This window comes from Haemaphysalis longicornis, unplaced genomic scaffold (genome assembly GCF_048455015.1).
Source record: "Haemaphysalis longicornis isolate Haplotype H1 unplaced genomic scaffold, Haemaphysalis longicornis Haplotype H1 scaffold_11, whole genome shotgun sequence".
NCBI classification, from domain to species: domain Eukaryota; kingdom Metazoa; phylum Arthropoda; class Arachnida; order Ixodida; family Ixodidae; genus Haemaphysalis; species Haemaphysalis longicornis.
The window spans coordinates 89093593-89103227 of record NW_027526214.1 but is presented as its reverse complement, the minus strand read 5'-3'; the positions used below and the strand labels follow the sequence as shown (position 1 = coordinate 89103227).

At 45.2% G+C, this 9635-nt stretch overlaps 1 pseudogene; it reads right to left on the bottom strand.

Moving 5' to 3' along the window:
- Positions 1–4693: 4693 nt before the first annotated feature.
- Positions 4694–9420, bottom strand: LOC144160716 (uncharacterized; annotated as a pseudogene).
- Between the last annotated feature and the right edge of the window lie 215 nt (positions 9421–9635).

Sequence of the window (9635 nt, the reverse complement as noted above, 5' to 3'; positions counted from 1 at the left end):
TTCTTTTTTGTGTCTATCTCTGCATGACAGGAAGATAGAAAAAGTACCTTAAAAAGTGTTGGAGAGATCCATCAAAAAGGATCGAACTTGTGGGTGTTACACAGGAGAGCGATGGAAGAAAAACAAGCAACAAAATAGCCTATCAGTACAAGATCAAAAATAACCTCTTATGCACTTTAACCCCCCCCCCTGGTGACGAAGCAGCCATAACCATGGCTCTCCCTGAAAAGGATATGCATCAAAATGTGTTTGCCGTTAAAGCTGCTACGATATTTGTAGACGTGCACCTTTGAGTGCTCAAGAAAAGAAAAGAAATACTCTTACCAGGTCTAACACCACTGGATTGAGAGCCCGTAGGAAGGTCAGCGAACATGGTCCTCCCTGAAAACAATACGCATCAAACATCAAAATGTAATAGATATACTCTGTGGACACCTTGTATTGTTAAAGTGTAGAGGAAATACTCTTACCGGGTTCGGCAGTGGCCAGCTCCAAGCTCCTCGGGGCATCAGAGGTGTTGGTCCTCCCTATAAAGTAAACGTATTTTGCCCTTAAATATGCTCTGTGGAAACCTGGTATTGGTAAAGTGTAGAGGAAATACTCTTACCGGGTTCGGCACTGGCTAGCTCCAAACTCCTCGGGGCATCAGAAGTGTTGGTGCTCCCCATAAAGTAAATGTATTTTGCCCTTAAATATGCTCTGTGGACACCTGGTATTGGTGAAGTGTAGAGGAAATACTCTTACCGGGTTTGGCATTGGCCAGCTCCAAGACTCGTGGGAGGTCAAACATGGTGTGGCTCCCTGAAAAGTAAATGTATTTTGCCCTTACATATGCTCTGTGACACCTGGTATTGGTAAAGCGTAGAGGAAATACTTAGTCCAAGGTTCGACGAAAACTCGTCAGGCGAGGGTGACTCATAGATCAAATAAAAACAGGCACTCGCCTTGTCAAAAACAAATAAACAAATAAAGACGTTTCTTGGCCCCTACAAGTCCCTTGTTCACGATGAAGAGGGGTGTAAAAGGGCGCGGCTACTTATCAGTTCTGTGGCACAGAGTGCGCATGTATATCTCGGGGAGATTACCCGAGACCGGTTAATCGTGTTTTTAGTTGTTTGAATATGTACTGATTCTAAAAGTAGTCGTGTCGACAGGCGCTTTTCTGACGCGATTATGCTTGTGGAATCCGAATCGATGACGTGGTTAGTAGCCAGGTGATGGTCCGACAAGGCATTCGAGCTTGCATTGCCTTTTTTTGACATCGTTCTGGTGCTGTTGAATTCTTTTAAAATTTCCAGTTTCACCCATGTAGGATGCGTTGCAATCCTTGCACGGAGTTTTGTAGACAACTCCGGGGAATCTTGATTTTTTTTAATGGTCCTTCACGCGTACCAGCTTCTGCTTAAGCCTGTTCATTGGCACGTGTGCAATTTGAATGCCATATGTGCCAAATAACCCTTGCAAGAGCTTCACTGATGGCTTGCATGTAGGAGACAGCAGCGTGCTTTTGCCTGTCTTCAGGAACTCTTTCAGAGCAAGCAACTGAAGCCCGCAATTGTTGCGTCCTCAGAAGCTGTGAAGGGTAGCCGCTGCTGCGAAGGTCCTTCCTTACCACAGCTGGCTCTTGCCTGGCTCTTGTTGGCTAAGATAATGTTTGTGATGCGCGGGAGAAGAGTGCAGCAGCGACGGAGCGTTTGTGGCCTATAGAATGCGCAGGCCACACTATTCTTTCAGCTTCAGGCCAACCTTTCAGCTTTCAAGAAAATATTCTTACCAGTTTCTCCATCACCAGAAGTGCCTGCAGGTAGGCTTGGTCCCCCTGAAAGTATGGTTCAAAATGTATTTTCAGTTTGCCATGACTACAGTTGACTGTAGTGATGGCAAACTGCTTTGCCGAATCATAAGTACAGTTTAGGTCATAATATGTGGGATTTTGTAAGGCACTACATGAGTGAACAAATTACACCCAGAAATAGGCAAACAAAGCAATGAACATAAACCTTGCCTGCTGGGTGTTCCGCCAGAACTTCATAATGCTGCTCATGAAGGTCTGTAAAAACAACAAGAAATGCATCAAAAATTGACAGCTGAAAATTACCCAATGCTTGAATGTGGGCTAGTTGGTTGGTCCAAGTAGCAATGAAACATGGTAAAAACAGTGCGGCTTGAGACGGGATGCACAGGAAGAAAGACACAGGACTAGTGCAGACATCCAACTGAATAAACTTTGCCACACACAGAAAAGGTATGCATAGACCGCGCATGCGCTAAAATGAGTAAAATAATCGGGAAAATGTTTTGCAACAAGGTCAGGCGGTTCTCTTTTTACGCATGTGGAAAGTGTGCCTTGAGAAATCTTTTTCTTTCTTTGACAATGCCATAGATGCCGTGCTAACACAGTTGTCACCTGCACTTACAATACACCACTCTGCAAACAATTCACGGCTGGCATGGACTTTAAAACTTGGGTTTTTTCTAAAAGGGGAACGCAGTGTGGGACGCACAGGCAGCAGCAGCACTGGTCAGCTAAATTGCCCCCGGCCGCGAGTGCTTGAACAGCTGCACGGTGCTCTCAGGGCCTGTCATTAATGCACTTACCTGTCTCCCCTATATGGTATTTCCCACACGTCAGCTAGAGGCACTTCGTACACACATTGATTGCAACTTACAAACTGTGTCATGCCTCTTAGCACAGCGGCGGCTCTTTTCCACGCTGTTCACAGCAAAGCACATGTGTGCTAAGTTTTCCGGGACGGAAAGCACGACGTCAGGGCCGCACTTCCCAGCCACCTCTTCAAGGCAGTGGAAGAAATTGTGAATGTAGGTGACATCCACGGGCCTCCTTTCTTTCTTTGCCAACTTCATCTCACACTTGTCGCCGTGCGCCTGACTAAACGTCACAAAAGAAGCTTTCCACCACCAACGCTATAATCTCCTGAGGGAGGCGAGAACCTTGTAAATGAGCAACTTGGTGCTGAACGCTAAGGGAAACTTTGTGCTGACAAGACTTCCCGAAGGCACTGCAAAAACAGCTGACGCCGATATCCCTTTTTAGTATCCTCGAATAAGCTAAATCGGCCACGTGTTCGCCACTAAAAGTGAAACCAATATTGAGGAACCTTCAGTTGGTAATTCATGAGTAAAATTTCAGGGCCTCCGAGCACACCACAAAAATCTCCTTAGCCGCCTTGACTAATAGGTTTTCGTCTTCCGGCCTTACCAACCTTGTGATCACCAGGTCGCGTCCGTGGGCTATTTAGCTGACCAGTGCTGCTGCTGTCTGTGTGTCCCACACGGCGTTCCGCTTTAAAAAAAAAACCAAATTTTAAAGTCCAGGCCAGCCGCGAATTGTTTGCAGAGTGGTGTATTGTAAGTGCAGGTGACAACTGTGTTAGCACGGCATCTATGGCGTTGTCAAAAAAGAAAAAGATTTCTCAAGCACACTTTCCACGTGCCTAAAAAGAGAACCGCCTGACCTTGTTGCAAAACATTTTCGCTATTATTTTGCTCATTTTGGCGCATGCGCTGTCTATGCATACCTTTTCTGTGTGAGGCAAAGTTTATTCAGTCTATGTCCAGCACTAGTCCTGTGTCTTTCTTCCTGTGCATCCCGTCTCACGCCGCACTGTTTTTACCATGTTTCATTAAAAATTAGCCTTTTTTTGCTAAAATTACGCAGTAATTTGTTTCGAGATAGCTTGGTGTGGACAGGTAGTATTTATGTGATATTCTTTTAGCATACACGAAGGCAAAAATCATGCAATCCATAAAAGCACGGTTGTGCAAGTCTCACGGCTGCGAATACTGACTGATTGTGCTCAATTTCAAGCTGTGAAGTGGAGGGATGGGTTGCAGAATACATTTGGGGCTTTACAGATGGACGGCAGGAGTTATATGCATGAAAATGCCAATGGCATAAGTTGGCATAACAGCAGCACCTTTTCGGCAGCAGGTGAACGAAGAGGTTGTAGCAAGATTGTGGTTTCAGCCAGCATGCAGAAAGAGAATAATTAAAGATCTTGATGACAGAAAACCAAAATGCTATGACAGCAGATTTATTGCTAATGCATTCATTATCTCATAGGCGACAATGAGAGGAGTGATAAGCCACTTTAAGCTAACCAGGAACTGAGCAGGCTTTGGTACAACTCAGTCATCACTTGAGCACACTGGCTCGTGAAGCTTTTCATTTATTTTTTTAATTTATTGCTCCTCAAACACACATAGCTCCTTGAATGCTCTTCAAATGCTCCTTGAAAGCAGAAGAAGCGGGTCAGGTGAACATGTAAACATGTGCACAATAAGCTCACTACACCTAACACATAATACACTTGCTACATAACTGAAAGCTCAACTGCTTATTAAGAGTAGAAAACTGGAAACATACCGCCTGGAGACACTTCAGGCAGAAAATATTCTGCGACGGCTTCATTCTCCTCAGAACACTACTCCCGAGCGATTTCTGTATCAGTGTCAAAGAACGTATATTAGTGCTGAACACCCTTTTGTGTATATATTGTAAAGCTGTAAAGCAGTTCTACTTAAAACAATGTAATGTTCCTCATTGATTGTCGTACATTCACGTTATTTGTTACAAAACAGCTTCAAAATTCACAACTGGCTAATTGCACTCAGTTTTCCAGCAGGAGTTTTCGTTCCCTGGCCCTTCCTTTATAATCTTACTGTGGTCATATCAGATGGCCCAAAGCGCTGTAAAGGGGGAAACAAAAAACTCCCTTGTCATTTTAACTTGTAGGCGCCACGCCAGCATACAGTGGCAGCATGAGAGGGGCTAAGGACTAATAACTTAGCCACTCCAACACAAAGAAAAAGCATGCATGGCGAAAAAAAATTTAGAAACGGGGGATTTGCACTGACCAATCTTTTCTAGGAGGGCTACACTAAGCCGCTAGCTTAAGGCCCTCTCTTCCTCCAGCTGCTTGCGCAGCTTTTCTGCCTCCACCTTCAATTTGTTGACCTCCTCTCGCAGCACCAATGTGCCAGCTGGTGGCTCAGGTGTAGAGGGCCGGTCTCGGTTTGGCCATTGGGGGCGCAACGGCCCCTCAGATTGCCGCTCCTGTTTCTAGAAAAGGAGTGTCAGAAAACAAGTGCACGCTTTGCTACTTCGTGCTGTAATAGGCTAAAGCATCATTAATTTTGCACATGTCCCATGGAAACAAGTTCAGCAAATGACAGTTCCAAGAGGAAAAATCTAATGTAAGGCATACTTGTCAGCAATAACATTTCCTTACCATTTTTTTCTATTAATGAGGTTCATTTAGAAAGAAAAATTACAGAGAATAAAAGTGACCCCCAGCCATAGCTATTATTCTAATAATTTTGCTGCTTTCAAAATCAAACTTTTGAATAAAATCAGCTGTTTCCTTCAGAAACATGCAAAAAAATTCTGCTAGCTTCTTAATGCAACAGACTACTGAAAGAGGGAAAATTCTGCTGCTTACTGCTTCAGAGTTATCCTTTTTTTGGAAGGAGGACAGAATATTTCCCAGTTCATGTCGTGATGCCTGCTTTTTTCTCTTTTGTTTCTCTTTTTCTGAAACACCTTTGGGGGCCTTGAACAGAAATAAACATTTCAAATTATGACAGATTCAACACAGTACAGAAAAAATAAACCCAGTTACACACAGAGACATCAGCTGAAATCAAGCTTGCTTATTTGAACAAGGCCTGAAAAAACTAATTGGCAACACCTATTTTCAAGGTGAAGTCTGAGTGTGTGATACCACCGAAAGGGCCTAGAAATAAGCCCCAAGCACCCAAGAAAACTCAAAATTTGTAATTTTGGAGATTGTAGGAACAAAATCTATGCCTAGGTTATGAGGCAGATTGTAATGAAGGGCTTAGGATTAATTTTGGCCCCCTGAAGATTCTTAATATGCACCAAAATCTCAACACAGATAGGTCATTCCTGTAACCCCAAAACCCTAAGAAAAGATAGCCCAAAACGAACATGACTATTTTTTCACAAGCATCGGTTACAAAGGCAAAAATCGAAAAGAACATATTTCTTCCCAAGTTATAACAACCTCTGAAAAAGATTGCTCTTACCACAGCCGAGCTTGAGGCACTGCCAGAGATCAATCTCGGTAGAGGTAACCGCGACGTCCGGAGCGCTGTTGTCAGCTCTTGCAATGAATCTAATTTGTAGTGTTGCAGAAGCGGAAGGGCAATACAAGAGACCTTTTAATTAAAAAGCCTTATTCAAGCAGCCTGTGCATGTTACCAAGCCTCATGCAGCTTAACATATACGTGCACGCGGAAATCACTGTGTACTACCACAGCTCGTAAAGTTTGTAAATTGGCGGCACATGTAAGGTTAAACAATGGTTCTGCTGCACGCAGTATGGAATTAGAGCAAAGCCCTCATCACTAGCACTTAGTAAGCTGAGCCAAACACGTTAAATGCCAACTGAACTCAAATTTCACCCTGGCTAAATGCCTTCGAAATGTGTAGTAGGTACCATGAGAACTACTGCAATGCGACCGGTAGCTCTGTGCAATGCGTGGTCATTCAGTTTCAGGCAATCAAAACAACGCCCTTGCAGACGACAAAGCACCTGCCGGCGTGTCGCGCAAACAGCCATTTAGTGGAAGTGACATGCCAGTCCTCCAGGCTGATCGGCTTGCCTCGCAGCGGGAGAATCCAGGAAACTCGTATTTCGCGCCGGTACGCCTGGCCTTCATGGCTCCGAAGAGGCTTCGTCTACCGTACGGTTCTGTCCTTTTCGAGTGTCGTCGTCACATCGTGCCTATGCGGTGCGCTGCTATCGGAGCGCATGAATAGTGTCGTGCTTGCGGGACAAGCGCCCGCTTTTCCGCGCGCCCCCCACTCCCCCGCACGCGCGCGCTCACACTCTCCTCCTGGCTGGCTGAGCCGGCCGTGTCGGCCGGTCCGCACAGCTCGCGCCGACGGCTGATACGTCACTTCCGCCTGCCCGTAATGGCCGCAATTTGCCCAGTTTCGGTTTCAAAATCATCGATTTTTTCTGGTCGCTTGTGGCATAATTACGCACATTTTAGGTGTCATACTTCGTACATCGCGGTCTTTTTATTCATACAATGCAGGAACAGTGATTTCGCGCGGTCGAAATTTTGAGTGCAGTTGGCCTTTAAGCTAAATCATTGCAGTTGTAGATTTCATCTAGTTTCATTGGCAGTGGCAAAAGCCTGCTCAAGCAAAAACTTGTAAGCGCTGCCAACATAACTCCGCATTTGAAGAAAACATGACTGCCATGATACAACTTCGGACAAGGCAGCATATTTACGATACAGGTCTTATGTAACCACTTGATGTCTGTTACCCACCCACAGGCACGACCAGTTCAAGCCCTGTAAGCGCAAAAAATTTACCACATAAATTTGGCCTGGTTAATGAAGTAGACATGACCACACACACGTGTAACATGTACTGCACATTGCCAAGCTTGGAAGGAGCTCCAGTAAATTGCTGATAGGTACAGATAACTGTGCCTGTCTGGCCTCAACATGTTCATTTTTTGAGGTCCTCATACAGTTAATTGAAATGCAGTCAAATTACCAGTTGTCTAAACCACTCCATCGTTAACACTTTATTCAACCATGTTTAAAAATATGTTTTAAATCAAGAATAGCAGCGCCCATACCTGCTTATGCAACTGACAAGCCACATTTTGCTGGGGGTCGCCCTCATCACACCAGTTTTTATAACGTGCGCGCAGCAAAGAAAAAAAAACAGCCAATTGGGTTAAAGGGACCCTGCAACTTTTTTTAAATTTTTTTTGAAATCTTTAATTTTTGCAGGACGTAGTTACCCAACACACCCAGTACTTAGAATGTGGGTCCCAAAGTACCTCAGCCAAAAATCACTGCTCTATGCCCATCAGATAACTTGCAAACTCGCTCAAAAGATTTTTCTTTCTTCCCCGGTCTAGACGTTCTTTGACGGCTCGAATTACGTCACTAAGGCGATGTAGCAGCTGCTGGCCGGTTTTCCTTCAGTTGCAGCAACGAATGCTTTTCGACAAGAACTTTCTAAAAAAAGCCACAAAAACAAAGCAAAAATGTTTGACGTATCTGGTGCGACCAGAAACAAAGCAGAAATGAAAGGCGCGTCTGGTGCGACTAGCAAATCACGCAGCGCCACTCCGTGCTGGCGATAGCTACAGCTTTCGCAGTGGTTCCAGACGCGAAGGAAAGAGTGAAAGCGCTTATCGAAGGTGTTACAGGGTCCCTTTAACGGTGCCCCCCTCTACGAAAACGTGCTTTTTATTCAACTACTGAATAACTGGTAAGCGCTGCCAGCGATCGTAATATACGGTGGAACGTTATCTTCACATGAAAAAAATGAACTGTCTATGTTGCCGGCAGCCGGCAAAGTAGGCTGCGTGGATTGTTGCTGGCACTTCACCCCCATTGGCTAGCTGGAGTCATGTGACCAAACTGCCGGCATTTGTGTATCATTGCTATTGTGCCGGCAGCCGGCACAGTAGGCGGTGTAAAATTGCCAGCAGCTGACTCAGCAGACTACGTGTTTGGGAGATACAGCAATGCTTGCTGCTGGTATGTCAGTTATGATCATTTATGGGCAGGCCAAAGTGGTGGCCCGATAAGTACCACTTCTGTCTGTCCACAAACTATCAGAACTGCCATACCGGCTGCAAGCATTGCTGTTTCTCCCAACCACCCCCCTCACCTGATCCCTGACTATCACTAAAGTTATTTCTCTCTCTCTCTCTCCCCCAAACACATGGTCTGCTCTGCCGGCTGCGGGCAAATTTCCACACCGCCTACTATGCCGGCTGCCGGCACAATCGCAGTGATACACAAATGCTGGCAGTTTGGTCACATGACTCCAGCTACCCAATGGGGGTGAAGCGCCGGCAACAATCCACGCAGCCTACTTTGCCGGTTGCCGGCAACATAGACAGTTCCAAAAAGAAATTGTGCATGAACTTGGAAATAGTTAGGACAAGCAATTTTTAGAAGCACTTGAGCATAAGCTTAAGCCTGCTGGGTGCTTGGCACTAGTAATTATTACAAAAATAAAAAACGCGCAAACTGCATGGTCAGAAACCGGACACCACCAGCGCGTGCCACCAATAAAGGTCAGCAAATAATATGCGATGAATTCAAGATAAAAGCAAATCCTGATTCTCCAAACCACGTGGAAGGAAGCAGTTTTGTTTCAACGAACACATGATTCGCTAAAGATTCTCGATAAAGACGACGTATCTCACCTGCCAAGGCCGTAACGTGAACCTGGTAGTAGCCCTCGCTCTCTCCAGCCTCCTCTACTCAGTAGGCCAACACAGTCTTCTGTTTGTTGAAGTCTCGCGAGCTGCTAGGCTGGAAGTTCTTTACCAGGCTAATCGGCAGCAACGCACGTTTCCTGTCTTCAACATATTGCACGCACGCAAACATGACGCAGGCAAGCTCGAAAAATGCGCTCGTTTTGGTGAAAAAAACCAAAAACTGAAAGAATATGACTTGTCCGGAAATTACCAACCACAAAATGAGGAAACGAAGAAAGGAACGTGCGCAGACACACGTGCATGCAACCACAGAACAGGTGCAACGCTCGCGAAGCCTCAATCATAGAGAAAGAATGCAACATGCATCGTTTGGCATTGTAAAAA